The sequence below is a fragment of the Tyto alba genome, unplaced genomic scaffold (assembly GCF_018691265.1).
Source record: "Tyto alba isolate M040663 unplaced genomic scaffold, T.alba_DEE_v4.0 Super-Scaffold_40, whole genome shotgun sequence".
Lineage (NCBI taxonomy): Eukaryota > Metazoa > Chordata > Aves > Strigiformes > Tytonidae > Tyto > Tyto alba.
The window spans coordinates 6761982-6780234 of NW_024881316.1; the positions used below are offsets into that span (position 1 = coordinate 6761982).

General features: G+C 36.9%; 1 long non-coding RNA gene across 3 annotated transcripts in view; it reads right to left on the reverse strand.

Moving 5' to 3' along the window:
• Positions 1-358: 358 nt before the first annotated feature.
• The window catches only part of LOC116964974, a 215770-nt gene continuing 197875 nt past the window's right edge, over positions 359-18253 (reverse strand). For all 3 annotated transcript variants that reach the window (XR_006166528.1, XR_004409064.2, XR_004409063.2), the window contains one exon: positions 359-2550. This is a non-coding gene — a long non-coding RNA (uncharacterized LOC116964974). The remainder of the gene's footprint in view (positions 2551-18253) is intronic.

An 18253-nucleotide genomic window follows, 5' to 3' on the forward strand; every position in this document is an offset into this window, starting at 1 on the left:
CCAGCTGGAGTGCAGTGTGAATAATCAGGCCGGTAAGGAGAGCCTGAAGGAACTGAGTATGTTTAACCTTAAATCAAATAAAATGGAAGGAGGCACTTGAGCTTCGACTGTAGTGTGGAAGAGAATAATCTATTTGCCAAGTCCATTCTGGGTGACAAAGGAAGCAATAGACTTAAATTTCTGCAAGAAAAAGTAATTGTAATGAAACACTGGACTAGATTTGCTGGGCAACAGTGAAATTTCACCCACTGAGGGTCTTTCAGAGCAGGCAGGACAAATATGAATGACATAGGTATACAATGATTCTGCACGGGGGGCCGTAAAATTTGTGACCACACAAAAAAAAAGCACTTTCACATTTTTTATTCTTTAATCATTTATTCTTGAGGAGTAACATAAGAAAGATTTCAATGGTCAGGATGGACTGAAGGATCTGTTTCTATCTCTCATTACTGCCCTTTCCCCCTTCTCACGCATTTTCTTTCCCATAAATTATCCCATAAAAGGAACCATTTATTGTCCTTTGCAAAATACCATAAAGTACTGGTAAAGTATTAGCTAGGTCTGAATGGCTCTTATTTGCACAAGCAACATTTATAAATAAGATTTTTGCAAAATATCTACATTTTAGACATTTTCCAATACAGGTGTATACTGAGGCTTCTGATTTTTTTCCCACCCATTTTATTCTCAGAAAAGTGCAACAAAAGAGATGGTAGTAAAGGAAAATTTCTGTGGACTGCCATTCAAATCAGTAGACACCCAGAGCATTTGTATTTGCTTGGGGATTATCAATACTTTCCATATAGCCAGAGAAGTAATTTTATAAAGAGTGAAGGTATTTTTACTGAAAATTTATTTTCCAGAACACATCACAAACTGTTTTATGGATCCTAAGACTCACAGTACACTTGCAGGAACTTTTGAAACAAGATCATGAGAAGATATAATGAGAAGTGTTAGAGGAAAAGAAAAAAAAAATAACAGAGAATCAAAATATATTTTTGAAGTATGGAATTTTGTGAGATTTTCTCTAAGACAAAGAATTTGAGATTTGAGACAATTACAAGGTAGATCTGTAGAGTAGATGTAAAATCTTCTAGTCTTGCTCATATGAAAAAACTAAGATACATTTGATGTGAACAACCCATTTAGATTACAATCACAATTAAATATATCAGTTGAAGACACAAAAAGACAAGCAAGCCTGATACCTCTGAAGGGTTGTGCTGCTGGATTTAGCCCATCCAACATTTCACCAGGGAAACATTAACAGGTGTATATTCTTTTTTAATATTTAACCACTGAATATAAGAATTTCTAATTTAATATTAAATGTAAGATTTCACCCTGGTCTTGTTTTAGTAAGGAACTTCTTGGTCCTTCAAAACATTCCTTCCATTAAGTAATCATGGTATTGTACCTCAGTATGTTTGTCTTTCTTCAGATATTCTCTACAATTAATACACCAAAGGGAGTCAGTACAGCAAAGGCAATGCAACATTTCCTGGTATCGTCTATTTATCTAACATAGAACTGGAAAGATTTTGAAGGCAACAGCAAAAATTCAGACAGAGCAGGGCCTGGCTGCCAGTTATGCACTGGCTGTATTTGTTGATTCCTTAATTCATCAGGAATCTTAGTCTCCTCATACTGCCTCTGTGCACAAAGTTGGGTTTGAACCGCTCTTGTGCTATGTTGTTTTTCTCTTCTCTTCTTGTTGTATTTGTTCTGAATACTGAAGCATTTTTAAAAATACTAAAAAGAGCATACAAACACACAACTAAGCCCAAAAAATCAAGCATGGCACAGTAGGAGAAGAAAGCTTCTGGGGAGAGAAAGCAAAGCTGTGTGACAGATGGAAAGGTCTCAATGGATGAATGGTACTACTACAAATAAGTAGCAGGCAGCCAGAGGGAATCAAATAACGATTATAGAAGAAAAATGAGGGTTAAAAAAATGGGGTAAAAAACCTTTGGCACTGGCAGAAAATTCTAGAGTAGCAATGCATAATTTTTTTTTTTTAAGGGAGATTTAATTATATGCTCTCTACAAACAGGGAAATCAGTAAAGACAAAGAAGCTAGGCAGCTGACAAGTGAGCCAGTGTGGACAGTATAAAAAGCTCAACATGTCCTTGGAGAGGAAGGAATGTACTCCAGGATTCGGTCTGGCATGCCCCCAAACCTGAACAGATTACTTTCTGACGATCAATACCTGTAACCACCAGAGGCCTGTTGCAGAGTTTTTTAAAAAAAAAAAGAAAAAAAGAAGAAAAGGGAAGAATTCAGCTTCAAAGAGACCTGGTCCCAAGCTCACATTTTATTTTTGCCACTGGGTGCTGAGGTAAGAGATTTGGACGAGGCTCATTTTTCATCTCTTTATAGGGCTGTGGATTGAATATGAAGTGTTGCGGCATGTTCTCAGGGCTTTGCTCCGTCGGTTTCCTGTCCTGGAGAGGAATGCTTTCAAGATGACCAAAGCTGCTATCAGATCTTTCACAACAGCCTGATTAATAAGTCTCCTTTAATATCCATGACTCTTCACCCACCTATAAAGGAAAAAAAGAAAATACTTATTGTTTTCTTCATTTAAGTTTTTTTTTTTACTTTGGAGAGAGCTAGAAAAGCCAGAAAGGTTCTTTGTGTTATTGGTAATGTCACTGATCAGCAGTTATATCCAAATACAGCTTAGCTGTTTTACAGAAGAACAGTAGGCACATTTTCATGTACTGTAGTATGCCTCAATAGAAATTAAGCCTAAGATCTTTCCCCATAATATAATTTAATCACAAAGAGATGTTAAAAAAAAATGCTTTTAGAAATTACTATGAGTACAAAGCAATAATTCATACATGTTTCTGGAGTCACAGAGAGTTCTGTACAATTTGATGTCTCCTATTACAATTCTGCCTTTCCCTCTCTCACATTGTAGCTTAATTTTCTTTTGTCTTTCTCCCATTCATTTTTCAAATACTGAAAGGCAATGCACACTTTCCAGGAAGCACTGATGCAATTTATTTTTTTGCCCATCTGACTCAGGTTGTTGAAAAGGACCTATCTGAATAAGGAAAAACAAGACAGAAAGGAACAGAAAATCTAAGCAGCTTTTTAAGGAAACAGCCATAAATGGGGGGGAAAAGGGGGGGGAAAAAAAATAAAGAAAGAGAAAAAAAAAAAAAAAAAAGAAAGAACTGTATTATTAATAGCAAACTCCAGGATGATGGATGAAAAGAACAACAATATCCTTTAATCATAAAGCACTAACATTCCAGCAGTGCTGGTAAGTGAGTGGAGCTGTGAAACCATTTGAGACTTAAACAGATGGATTAGGAAAGGTTCCACTGTGGGTTCCTGGACAGATTTCAAAACAGCAGCCTGATTAACTAATGCACAAAAAGCAAGTGATTCTTCCAATCAATAAGCTTTTATGTAAGCATATTTGAGTTATAATATTTAAACACAGCAGACAAGTGGGGAATGAGGAATTCCTCATGCTGGGATAACAAAGCAGTAAGTTTTACTTGAATCTGGAGATCTCTTTTTTCCAGCAACTCTCAAAGGGAATTTATAGCTAATGTTGTCACCACATGTTCATCAATATATTAACAGCTCCTGACGGTTTTGTGAAAATGATGGTGAGTTCCAAGTAAAAAAGCTGCTTTTTTTTTTACAAATTTTTTTTTTTAAATAATGCGGTTTTGGAAGAAGTTAATTAGATTTTCACTGAATGATGGAAACTACACATAAAAATTAATCATTGACTAACTTTCCTAGTAAGCACGCTTTCTATAAATAGATAGTGGAATCAAAACCCCAGGTCATAGGGGGTCATGCCCTTCAGCATGAATAACATATTTTTTCTAAGTATCAAATAGAAAAGGAAAATGGTAATGGTTTTCTATGGAATTTCTATGGAATTTTTAAGGAATTATTGGCAATGAATTCTATGTCTCGTTCTCTCTCATAAGTGCACAGAGTTGCATCTAGGAGTATGGTATTTTATAAAGGTGTCTAAAAGTGACCTAAAATAGATTTTTATATAAGATGGTATTATTATAAGACCTAATATCTTGTAATGTTCCAGGGATAGAAACAGATACCAAAAGTGAAAATTTCAGACTTCAGTATGATACTTGGGTATCTGGGCCATGGTCTCTAGTACTCCATTTATACCAGAATCAAGAGAGATGCAGATTTATACTGATTAAATATCTAGGTTTACCTTTCCAGCTGAGATATGGCTACAGGATATTTGACCTTAAACCTGACATTTACCCAGACAGGAATTTTGCCTATTTTGTGTCATTTAATATTCTTTAGGTTTTCACATTTTTCAGTAGTTAGTGGGTTTTCAGACGTAGTACATTTGAGACAGACAAGTAAGCAGAAGACAAATAAGATAGATAGTCAGAAGGTACATAGTAAAAGCACTTTATTATATGACTCTGTGATATCACAGGACTCTTCATGGCTGTCACCAAATTACATCCACATGTAAAAAAAAAAAAAAAAAAGGAAAAATACATTTAACTTACACAAGCCAGAACCAGTAGTATATTGTGGAAGCATGTATTGAATGTGAATCTCTGCTTAGCTTAGCTAATCCATGAACCCAAATGGAGTTTCAAGAGATTAATAAGGAAAATGATTAGTTCAGGATCAACACGCACATTTGAAGAATGCATCCTTAGAGCCTTATAACTCAGTCAGATCAAAACAGCTTTTAATAGGACTAATGAAAGACACACCTGGAGTTTAAGGACTATGCTGCTACCCAATTTGCTCTCTTTTCCACTCTGAAAAGTTGTCCCAAGGTTAGAACGAGTTTTCACAAGGAAATACTTTACTATCAACAATTTTTGAAAATGAGCAAGGAAATTCATCAGGTTTCCCTTAGTTTCATGCTATTTTCAGCCAAAAAAAAACCCTAATATTTGACTAAGCAAGAAAGAACTTTTCAGTTCTTCATTCTTTTAAGATGTCATTGGTTTCTTGCCTGCTAGAGGCCAGTTTGTAATTGCCTGTTGTGAAGTCTCAAGGACTTTGCTCTGGCCTGGAGTATTACACAGTTGTGGCGGTGGGACTGAGCCTCTTTCCATCAATGAGTTTGGACTCCAAGACCTGCAGAGCTGTTGGCTTTCCTGGCTCCCCGCTAAATTGCCCAGCTAGGTCCTCTGCTTACTACATGTGTAGGTCTGAATACATGTATATATTTGCCTTGAGGTTTACAGTGGAAATGTTCATAAATTGAAAAAGGATATTGAGGAGTAAAATGCCTGCAGTCCTGAAACCAGTAATAAGTCTATTAGTCTACAGTATAAGAATAGTGTGTTTCAGTCCCTGGGGTATGACCCTCACAGGATGAAATGTCATTGTCAGAGTGACTAAACAGTTGACAGAAGCATGTAGTAAGCCCGTAGTATTCAATAAAATCCTCTGAAGGTATCAGAGAGAGATCCTCCCAATTTTCTGAAAAGGTTTTTCACCTTTCTCAGAATATAAACCTCTTTTTCCTTCTCATTCTGCATATCAGTCATAACCCCAAAGTCCTTCTTCTTTTCCTCTTCCCAAGCCTGAACTTCAGACTGGGAAAGGAAGAAGAGGAGAAGGGTGATAAGAAATCCCATTCATGCCTTTCCTCTGGGCCAGGTTGTCACTAACTCAATCCCCACCAACAGCATACGCAGTGTATAGTGTTTGGAGCAATGGCAGCATAAATTCTCTCTGCTTTTTCTAGTTATTCAAATTCTGTGACATTTTGTGACGATCTGAGGGCATGTTTACAAGCAGTAAAAATACACTGATGTCATGAATAGACTACAACCCAGATGCTATGATTCAACTTCAGCTGCCAATTACTGCTATTCTGAATACAAACAAATCTGAAAGTAAAAACATTAAATTAAGGACATAAAATACATTAAGCAGAAAATTTTGAAGCATTATCCTATTTCTATTTTAAGGGGCACTACAGATTCCAACAAAGGAAAAGAGTTCTTACCCACAATTAAAACAGTAAATAGTATTATACTCTATGTAGCTCCTAGGAGTGCAGTCCCCCACAGTTATCTGTGGGATGCTTCACACTGACACAGTAGGGCAGTTCAACATTTCAACCTTTTACTGTAAAAATTAACGTGTTTTATCTAATGCATTTTCAACTCTATTCACAGAAGCCCACATTGCATGAAATTCACAGGCCACCACAGAGAGAAAATAATTCTCCCTTTTGGTGCACCACTGAGGAATGCTAAAAATAGTTGAACATACTATGAAAAAAAAAAAAAAATCTCCTTTGGGGACCACGGTGTCTTTGCCTCACTAGAGAGAAGAAAATAGATATGCATATACTTGTACAATTACATCAAATTTATTTATACAATACTAAGCAGGTAAGTAGTAGTCTACATTTGGGAGAATCCTGAATCTCAAACCTACCTAATTATTATACTTCCTGTCTATTCCAAATGTAGAAGAATAGTGCTTTAGTTTCAATTGCTGAGTAACTAATAGCAGTTGTTACTTCCATTTACTGTGAAAGCATATTAAATACCAACCTGTGTAAGGATCACATAATTTTGTGTGATATATAAAGATATATGTGCACATATCTAAATGCAGATGCACTTATATGCAGATGTGAGTATACAACTTTTTGCTACAAAGAAAAAAGTTTCCTCACTGTGTCTATATCTCGTTAGCTGACTTCAGCAGGTGGTGTAGCTGTGTGGAATCCTGCACCAGTGGGCTAATGCTAACATAGAGAGGTTGGATTGATTTGAACACAAGACAACTTCAGGACAAAGGTTTTTCATTAAATCCCTGCCAATTAGCCCTAAAAATTACACTGGTGACCTTGGAGACAGAACTGGGAGTTTTCCTCAGTGGGAGCAATAGATATATGAAACTGTTAGAGTCCTGATGTGCATATATACACAGATCTCGACACTTTGCCCTGCTCTAATCTCTTCTGAGTTATTTTTAGGAATATTTTAAAGTAAGATGTTGCAGCAGTAAGACCAGGTATAGTATATTTCATCTTAAACTATATCTACATACTAGAATATATGGGAGAGGCATTGAATGAAACTTTTATAAACAGCGTAACAAATTTATCTGAAGTCAAATAAAAGAGGTGTATGTTCAGTACTGGATGTGGTGAATTTCTTTTTGGATGCTGTGTGCTTTAACAGCACTTTATTCCTGCTTATATGCCTCTGAGTGAAAACAGTTTTATTAGATGTTGCAGCAGACTTCAGATTATATCCACACAAACAAACAAGATATTACTTGGTGCCAAAACATTTGTATGTGTACTGAACAATCATCATTACAGCAGTCAACATTAAGCATTCAGAAATGGTTAACACTCAGAAGCATTTAGGTAACTACAGATTTCCCATTGTCTAAAAAAGAAATGAGGTTTTATAACTGTTTTTCATCTACCTACAGAAATTTGTTTTTTTCCTATTTATAAAAGCACTGTGCTTATAGAGAAGATACCATCAATTTATCTTTGAAAAAAGGATATTTAGTAATGGAAATGCTGAAATGTCCTTAAACTATTGATATCAAATATTACCTTGAATTTAGAATAAATATGACAACCCAAGTTAGATACTAAATCTGTAGGTAGCACACATTTTATCATTTGTTATATATGAAAGTAATCATATTTTTGTGCATGCAAAGATTTTTGTAGCAAATGTAGTGAACACTGCGCTGTAATGAGACATGTAGGTCATATCGTGGTGAAAGATTCTGTAAGGTTTAGCCACTTGATGCATTTGTAGGTGTGAAACATCTCAAAGGCTCCATTCTGATTTGTTGAATTTCAAATTCTGCGACAAGTATTAACATGCCCTGTACAGGATTGAGTGTTGAACATGCGAAGATATTTATAAACTCTAGTTCATGCTCTTAATATTAGGGTAATCAGTTTGCTCTTTCCTTTTCATTTGTCATATTTATTAAATGTAGCACAAGAGATTGCCATTTCAAAGTATCCGTGTTTCCTCAGCTTAAGAATAAAAAGAACTTACATTTTCTACCCATAGTACATCTGTCTCCTAGCTGCTGAGTTTGTTGTCATCTCTAAGTCATGATGCCCAAGGCAACAGAAGGCCAAGGATAAATTTTTGCTTTGCTTATTCTTTTTATAACCTTCTGTTTTTCATAATCTTCATTTTTCAATTTTTGCACCAAAATCAACCTTAACACAGAGGACGTATTTTAATAAGGTGTCTAGGATTTGGCTGCTTCTGTAGCCAACAGTCCAATGGCCAACAGAGGAATATGCTAGGCATGGCCACTGCCTTTGATCCCTCAGGCCTTAGTAACCCTTAATTTCCTTTCAGACCTGCCAGTTGCCAACAACTTAGGGCACAGTCCCACAGCAAGTCTTAAACCACTGCATTTGCCGCAAGATGCCTTCACTCTGTCTCAGTGCTCCACTTTTCTGCATCTTAATCTGATCCTCCTCCTAAAAAGAGTCTAGAGTTACTCAAGTCTGAATGACATTCCTAATCCTCCAGTAGATAGGGCTGAACCATGGCTCAAGGCTTCCTTTATCCCTTAGTCCAGAAATGAAGCTCGGTATCTCAGAAGAGTTCATGCTTTATCTAGGCCATCAAGTCAGCCACAGAACCATGCAAGTTAATTGGAAACATTAAACTGAGAAGGATTCTTAATCAAGCCATGACCGCTATTAGCAACTGAGTACTGGGGGAAAAGGTGGATAATAATTTTTTACTATACATAATGATTGTCTTAAATTTGCACATTAGACAAATCCTCAAACAGTGCATGGGGTCACCAGAAATCCTGCTCTGTGGTTCAGCAGTTGCACAAATACACACACAGCTTATGTGAACCAGAAAAATGAAACCTGTCCAAGATCCTAAAAGCTCCCAAACTGACATGCAGCTTTAATGTGAGCAACTGTAAGATGATTTATTTTTTCAGATCAAATACACAAAGTTCTGGATGTAATTCTGTTAAGCAGTTTTACTTCTTGCCACTAGGACTTTTTTTTTTTTTCCTGTGTTAAGCTTTAATATCCTTTCAAATGCATTAATGTGTCCCTGGAACAGACGCTTAGAGATTCCTGCATGCTTTGAATATTTCCACTTTAAAAACAGCTTTCAATACTTACTAAGACTTTATGTACCACTTCCCTGGCACTAGAGCTTGTAAAACACTAAGGGAAACAGCTCCTTGCCCAGAACTGACCAACAAGAAGAATCTTGCTTCAGTTCATCCCACAGACAGAAAAAAAAAAGAGAAAAGTGGGACCATACAAACCACCTCTTGGAGGTTTATGCAAATATTTGCTTCATGCTGAAATGTTGGTTCACATCTCAGGGGCTTGGCTTTGAATTTCAGGTGTGAACAGTTCCTGTATGACAAGGAGAAGCTGGAGCAAACACAGGAAGCTTCAAACACTTTTTTTCAGAAAGCTTTATGTCTGGTCCACTTTTTTATGTCTTTAAATGCTATAGTGCAGCTCAATATGATGGTGGGAGTTCATGCATTAGAAGTATAAATTTCAGATGAACAAGATATGATTTTTAGAAAAAGGTTCAATACACAATGTCAGAATTTCAAGTCTGAGAATAAGGCTGGATCCTAACATATCTTGCATAGTTCCATTTTTATTGCAAAGTATTTACCCATAAAATATCTAGTTAAGACTACATGTTATTACCCTATAACCACTCATAGTAGTCTATCAGGGCTGAAAAAATTTTTGCTGTAATGCTATTATTTCAGAAAACAACTTATGTTGAAATTTGATTCACTGGATATCTCTCAAAGCTTAGTTGGATATCTTCAGTTAGCTGCGCAGGTACTTCTCAATTGGGTTTTATCGTGAAAAGACACACTGGAAGAAAGTCTGGAAAATTAGTCCTGGGTTCAACAACAAATCTCCTCTAGTACTTTGATCCTATTCTGGTACTAGCACACAAGTACAGAACTATCCCACCCCGTATGGTTTTTCAGGAACACTTCCAAAATGAGTTCTTTCTTTCCTACCAGCCATGAAGCTGTTTGGTAAATGCTTTTTACAGATCTATTGACATTCATGCTTTTAAAATAATAACTTTATGGACACTCCAGATGATGAAATAGAGTTCATGGCAAAATGTAACTGACCATGTACTCACTTAGGGTTCTGAGGAGGACTTTACACAGAAGCTAACAAAATGGAAAAACAATGTGCAGGGAGAATGTGAGGGATGATTTGTTATGCAAACCTGACAAAACTCAGTGGGGAATTTTGTAGTTTGATGAAAAAAAAAAAAAAAAAGCTAATAATAACAAAAAAACTATAGTAGTATAAGTAAACCATTAAAACACCACAACTTGCAGTGTAAAGTGTGATAAAGGCATGTTATACCTTTAAGTTGAATGAAATGTCCCCCCACCCGAAAAAAAAGTGCACGTGCACAGACTAGTCTTTTTCTGAGTTAGAAAATCTGGTTTTGCTGACGACTAAGAAAACTACCTAAAATGTTTTGTCAGACCACACAATAATATGCATCTAAATGTGCACCAGAGCACACAGCATAAGGAGCAAAGAGGAGAAACTAGGGGTGTGCACACAATTACAGGTCTAGGAACTTACAGGGATCACATGGATGCTGTAGGATAGCTTGCACAACTGCAGTGCTGCAATGGGTAGATACCAGTGCTTCAGGAGGGACAGACCGGGATGGCAAGGAAGGGGAGTTCCCCTGTATGTGAGAGCACAGCAGGGATGAATGGAGCTCTGCCTAGGGATGAGTGATGAGCCAGCTGAGACTTTATGGGTCAGGAGTAGCACGCAGACCAACATGAACAATTTTGTAGTGAGTACCTGATCAGAGAAACAACTGGCATAAGCAACTAAAGGGATAACACAACGTGGCAGAAGCAATCCAGGACATTTTGATAATGTCATGATACATATGGTCAAAGAGTTGATGAAGGGAGATGTTCTGCTGAGTATCATACTTACAGGTGAGGAAGAAATGATCAGGGATCTGAAGGTGTAAACATCAAGTGAGGCCTTGTTGTAGCAGCCATGAAATGATGGAGTTCAGGATCCTGATAGGAGGGAACAAGTCAAAAAAGCAAGATTACAACCTTGGGCTTCAGGAGAGGAGTCTGGCATCTTCAGGGATCTGATTGGAAGAATCCTATGGGATACATTCCTGGAGTGAAGATGGGTCCAAGAGCCCTGGTTGATTTTCAAGGATCACTTCTTCCAAGCTCAAGAATGTTACAACCCAATGTGCAACAATCAAGCAAAGAGGTCTGCATGGATGAACAAGGAGGTCCTGACTAAGCCCAAATGTGAGAAGGAACACTACAAGTGGTGGAAGCAGGGGTAGTTGAGCCAAGAGGAATATAAAGAGACTGTCCAAGTAGTGCATGGATGGCTTTAGGAAAGCCAAAAGTCATCTGAAGTAAAATCTGAAGAGGGTTATAAAGGGCAACAAGAAGGGCTTCTACAGGTATCACAGTAAAAGGAAGATAACAGAAAATTTGGGCCTACTGTTGAATAAAGCAGTGAACCTTGTGACAAAGTACACAGAGAAGACCAAGGTACTCAATGACTTCTTAGACTCCAGTTTAACTGATAACATATGCCCTCAGAAATCCCAAATCCCTGAGATGAGTGGGAGTCTGGAGCAAGGAAGACTGACCCTTGCTGGAGGAGGATGGCTAGGATTCATGTAGAGAAGCTGGATATACACAAGAGCTGAAGGATCTGGGCAATGTCACTGTGAGGCCACTCTTGGTTATCTTTGAAAGGTCATGTCAACTAGGGGAGGTTCTTGAGGACTGGGAGAAAATAACCGTCACTCCTACCTTCAAGAAGGGCAAGAAGGAGGATCTGGGGAACTGTAAGTCAGTCAGCTTCACCTCAGTCCCTGAGGCAAAAACAAAACAAAACAAAAAAAAATGGGAAAAAAAAAAAAAAAAAAAAAAAGAGAAAATGACTGTGGAAACCATTTATAAATGTATAAATGATAGGACAGTAATTGGAAGTAGTCAGCATGGATTTTCAGATGTGAAATCTTGTCTGACCAATCTTAGAGACTGGAAAATCTTTGGCAGTGCCATCCTGTTATTTTCTGATTCTGTAAATTTACTGAATAATAATGGGGAAGAATTTGTCCACAGGTCATATAAAATTAAAGCATTCAACTCATGTCATCAAGCAATGGTTTCCTATTCCTGGCTTCAAAGTACAGGAAAATTGGTAGCATGTTGCATTTCCGCTATATGGTGCTCTTCTTTGTTGGGTAGCACTAGTATGCAAAAACCCAAGAGTAAGCTGTATCACTTTACGAAGGAAGGACTGTAAATTTCTTCTGTCAATTTGTTCTGAAGAGTAGCACCTACCTCCCTGATCAGGTTGATCCATTTAGCATGCTTGATTTGGTTTTGATGGAAAAAGACTGATAGGTCTGACTTGAGGTCCCTGCTTTGAGGTCCTTGTGTTTTGGAAATGCTTGTAGTTTGGTGAGCAGCACTAGGTATCTATGACTGAAGAGAGATGCACAGGAATCAAGGACAAGAGACGTTGTTTTCTATGCTGATCATGGAAAAATTCTCAAAGTGTGGACTCTACAATAAAGTGCTAAAGACAAACACTTCTACTTGAAAGTTTTTGCTGTGTAAGAGGCAAGCTAAAATAGCTTATGCAGTAACTAAGGACAAACTAACTCTGAGAAGGAAGAGCAGAGCTGTAAGTTTGTAATATATATTGCCAATAACTCAGTGTATTGAGGAAATGTAGCTATAAATTTCTTAAAGAGAAAAACATACTTTTTTCTTTAAGTTACATTATGCTTCATGTATCTTATGATATCTGTTTTTAGCTACACTATATTCTGAAGACAAGATTTTAGAATGGTCTAAATTAGCCCATGGTGATTACCTGCATTGTGCAATTTACTACTATTTTATTAATGCAAGATTAAAGATAATACTTTATTAGAAGAGGTAACAGCGGAATTAACCTCTATTTACCTTGACATAATAAAGATTTAATAAAACATGGGAAAATGTCAATGAACAGAGTAATTATTCTAACATGAAATTTAAATGTAACTTAATTCTGTATTCTGCATGTTTAATGCTTTAAGATTAGTCATCATTGTTCTTTTCTCCCCTCTTCCAGTGCATATTTAAAAATATTTCAAGCAGCCTCAGACAACTTGCTTATTAAATGTATCCTAATTTATTTTCAAATTCAGAAACATTAAAGCAAAAAACCAAATGTTTTTTGAAAGAAATTCACCAACCCCCTGAAACCAATATATATCTCCGTATCTCACCCTTGTCCAAATTTTTTACTATTGAATCAAAGAAGATTCTTTCGGTTTTATTACATCAGACAGGCATCAAAGGGGCAGAACACATAGGATTGAAAAATAACACAGCTGCACTTTGCAATGGAGTGTTCTGTATCTGGCCGTGTTTTGTTGTTCATGTAATACTTTTCAATAAACAAAGATGTCAATCAACTTTCTTTGCAGCACATCACATTTCAGATTTAAACCACTTCAGACACGGAGCTGCCCCAAGCTCACACATTTAACAGATAAAAATTCAACTTTCTGTCAAGGCAGAATACAATATTGATTGTAGACTGTATTTAGGCTGGTGTCTGTTGGAGCTATATTACTTTCAAACTCATACAAAGTCCACTATAGAGACATAACGCCAAATGTGTTTCTTTTCTAGTGTAAATTTTTTTTAATGTTCTGCATTGATTAGTGGCAATTTCTAAATAAATGACAAAAAACAGCCAGGGCTATAGTCTATCCAGAAATCAGTGATGGGGGGAGTTACAAAAACACGATAGTAATCATGAAAACTTTGATCACTTGATTTGATTCTAGTGCTTTGTAAATTAGCATAATTATTCAAACATGCTTCATTAAAAATCACAACTGTACGAGTCCTTCAGTTTAATGATCCAAGAACATACAGAATGAGCTAAGCTTTAAATAAATACATCAACTTTGTACTAGATGGCCATGTCGGAGACTGACGGGTTATTTGTTTTAAAAATAAATACTGAATGCAGTCTTGTTCCTTGCACAGTGTAAGAGACTGATGGCTTGCTAAAAGGTGCAGCGTGCTCGCTAGTATATTTTACTGTTTATCCTCACATCCACCTGAACTTCTCTTGGGATCCCAAAAGGTTATATACTATGTCACTCCTAAGCTACTGGGAGATTGGCATAAAATCCCACTAAATCTCCAACTAATTACATTTGAACTGTAGGTGTCACAGTTGATTTTGACCTTTAAAGGTTGGCAGAAGTTTGACAGTCCTTAAAGTGGCCCCACACTCTACAGTACTTGTCCTATCAAACTTAAAAGGAATTAATAGGCTGCAGAAATTAAATGTGTATATCAAAGTAAGTAAAGTACCCTGTTTATTAATACACAATGTCCCAGAAAAATCAAAGAAATACACTTATCCATGGCAACCAAAATCGTCGAGAATGTGCTGACATTCTCCTAAAACTGTAGCTGACAAAACACCAGTTGGCAGCATTGAAGGGTTAAGAGAAATTTAACAAATTTGACAGAGGAAAAGGAAAACAAATTCCAAGTTAAGTTGTCACTCTCTGCTTAATTCCCTACATATATATCGAGGCATGGCAGGGCAGCTCTTGTGTGTTGCTGTGAGTCAGGTTCCTGTTAGATTGTTAGTCTTAATCTGGGTGTTTAGTTTGGGAGTTTGCTTTTCTATAGCATTGGGTAATTGAGAACCAACATTTTACTCACCCGCAACAACTATCTCTGCTGTGAAGTATCGTTTTACAGCCCACCACTTCCACAAAAAAAAAAAAAAATTCAGTTGCCCAGAAAAATAGTACATGAAATCTCTCACTGCTGGCTTTCCAGTGATGATTGAAAATGCCCTACTGTCCAGACTGTGAACATCCCAGCTGTCATCTGAGTACTATAAAATGCTGAAACAAAGCTATGTGTCAACAATAGCAATAGCTGGCAGATAAACCTTTTTTGTTTTAAAAATTTTAACAGAAATTTGCAAATAAGAAAATGAAGAATATTAGCTTTTTTACATTAAAAAAGTTGGCCTTATAGGTCTATAAACAATGATTTAAATGAAAATGCTAAAATATTTTTTTTTGACAGAAAATGGGATGGTTTCTAAGGTTAATTTTTTCTTATAAATGCCTGCAATTCAGAAATCATCACTTTTTAGTATGTTTCTGAAATTTTTGGATGGAGTTTTCATACAACTGTGGTGGATTAAACATTTCTTAGCCCAGATTCGAATGTCAGGGACAGATTATGAAGATTATGTGTTTCATACCATCTACGTGTTGTTAGCTATTATTGGCAGAGAGGCAGTTCTCTGGAAAACTCTTGCACTAAATGTTTTCTTTCAACAGCCAGGATTTTGTAGAGTAGTGGAGAAAGACACAGTAGATTATTGCAAACTCCCAAACTGTGTGGGAGACAGGATTCTACAAATGTTAATGCACACTCTGGTATTGTTTGCTGCTCCTTAGGGAAAAGAAAGCTTCATGTTTACCAGGTCAGTAAGAAAAAGTTGAGGATAAAAGAATGAACTTACTTTGTTTTATCAAAGAGAGGGTCAAAACACTTAGAGTTGCACATAAGGGAAATTAATTTCAAAAGAAAGGCCAAAAATAAGAAAGAACCTCTCTAAATATATATATCGGTTGAGGGCTATGTTAATTATTTCACCATCCCATCTATGCTGTGGGGCTGGCCACAGGAATTTACTGCACAAGACAGGACTGGCACACTCTGGAGAGTTCATGGTGCTATGTACACTCTCCTCATCTTAAAACAGACTACCCAAACACTCTCCCTCCCATTGGAAAGTGGGAAAATATTAAGAAATTCAAATGTTGATTAAACTGTCTTTCCTCCTTCATGCTGTAATTTCTAACCCCTTCATTTCCTGGCCCTGAGAATGATCAAGCACTATAACATCATATGGCAATGCAGAGGATTAGAGCATTTCCCACCACCTTGCCCCAGCCCAATTAACCTCTTTTAATTAATATTTCTGCTGTGTTGCTTAATTTGCACTTCTTATGCTGGCTTCTCATGGCTTCTATTTTTTACCCATTTGAAGACACATGGGTAAAATTTGTCAGTAACAATCTTTGGGAAACAAGACTTTGTAATCACCATTTTTAGATTATAATGGTTACTCTGCCGTGAATGTAGCATAAAGACACGCGATATAATCAGTGGAGAAATTCACAATGAGGAGCTTAAACTCAGTGGTATGCATCCATATACCCAGTTTATTTAGGGAGATTCCACTGGGAACCCTATCACAGGACCACAAAAGAAAAAATTAAAAAGATAAAATTAAAAGATAAAATTAAAAAGTCCCTCCTTACTATCATATCAATGTGAGAGTTTTTTTCAGTTTTAGTCTTTGGGCGATATTTTCTTACAGTAACACAATACTATTTTTTCTGCTGACCAGAGAGACAACATACTTGTTGATGCAGGAACCCTAGATCAAATGATAGCTGAGAGACTATTTTAAATTTATGTAGCCTGGATTTTCAGCCTACAGGTCATTCAAGCTCAACATTTCATTAATGAAACACTGTCAATATTTCCCTGATATTGCCACAGGTTGACATATGGCATTATTCCAGTGTAAGATTTTCACACATTAGTGACTGGGAAATCAAGTATATTCCCCAAGACACCTGAGGTATGATTAATTTTCTAATAGTTTTTCTGTATCAGTTTGAGAGGAAGGGAGATGTTGTACCAGAGAGGAAAGAAAGTGGCAACACTAGAAAGAAGACAGCCTTGGCTTCTTGCCTGGAGCGCTGACTTGGCCAGCTGCCCCACACAAGAACCTTTACCATCCTACAGCCTGAATAACATGCCAGCAGCAAGGCAGCAGCTCATAATGTACCTTGAGCAGAAATAATAGCAATGCTGAAAAAAACTCCATGAAACCCTCCATGAGGAGGTAATGCTGAGGGTAAAATAAAGGTGAACCCATTCCATCTATTGGGTTAGGGATGGGGGCCTGTCAACTTATTTGAAGGTTAAAACAAAGCTGGGAAAAAACAAAACAAAACAAAACAAAACAAAACCACAGTACTAAAGATTTGATAGAGGTAACAGATGCTCAGGGATGTCCAGTTTTAATATCCTTTTGCTAAGTGAAGTATTAAGGCAAACTTTCATAGATGTGAAATGAAGAAAGCTGGACAGATTTGGTATCTGAACAGGTCCAGGTCTGCTTATCATCAGGCGAGCATGGAAATCTTACCAATGGAGGAATGGTTGTCAGTGAGATTGTCATTACTGAGCCACCCAAACCCTCCAGTCTAGAGTATCTATTCTTATCATAGAGTAACTGTCTATGTTAATAGAATAAAACACATCAACCACACTTGAACTGGCACACTGAAGGAACACCTAAACCACTTTCAGGACTCAAGTTTTATCAAAAAAGCCTTATAAACATACTTGTTTCCCATTTCCCCACTTTGTTTTGCATTTCTGAGGCATTTACAATGAAATAACAAAACTGCTAAAACAATTTAAACGTAAAATTTGTAAAATCATTTTCTTGCTGACTAAGCGTGTATTGAGCAGCACCACTGCTGAAATGCAACAGTTGTGTTTTAAGCCCTAAAATACCAAGATTTGTAATGGAAATCTTGACAAGACCACTAACCACTGCATATCTGGCAGTGCTGCTACAATAAACATAAGGTAAACAGTACTAGTTTTGCACACAAATTGGACTATCTAATGTATTAAAGTCCACTGTCTCCTTCTAACATGAACTTCATTATCAGAAAGTTGGTTTGGGGTGCTAAGCATGGGAATGATGAAAATGAATGTCAAAGACAGCCCATCCAACACATTAATTTCCAGTTTCAGGAAGACAGGCTGTGCACAGTGAGACAGACAGAGAGAGACACAGAGAAATGAGCCCTAGTATTATAAATCTACAACACATATTTAACTCATCACATCTCTTACGCTATTTTTCAGTTGTTGTCAAAGTTGTATAGGCAATGTTTTTATATCCCTGTTTATTTATGTCTGAATTTCTCTCACTGTAAATTAGCTTTGTTGCAGAACAGAACTTTGCTCATGACTGGAAGGACCACGCTGTCCCTTTCTGTAATGTTTTTCCCATTCACTATAGGATCAAGATTGCTGAACCACTGGCAAAGCTGAAACCAATGG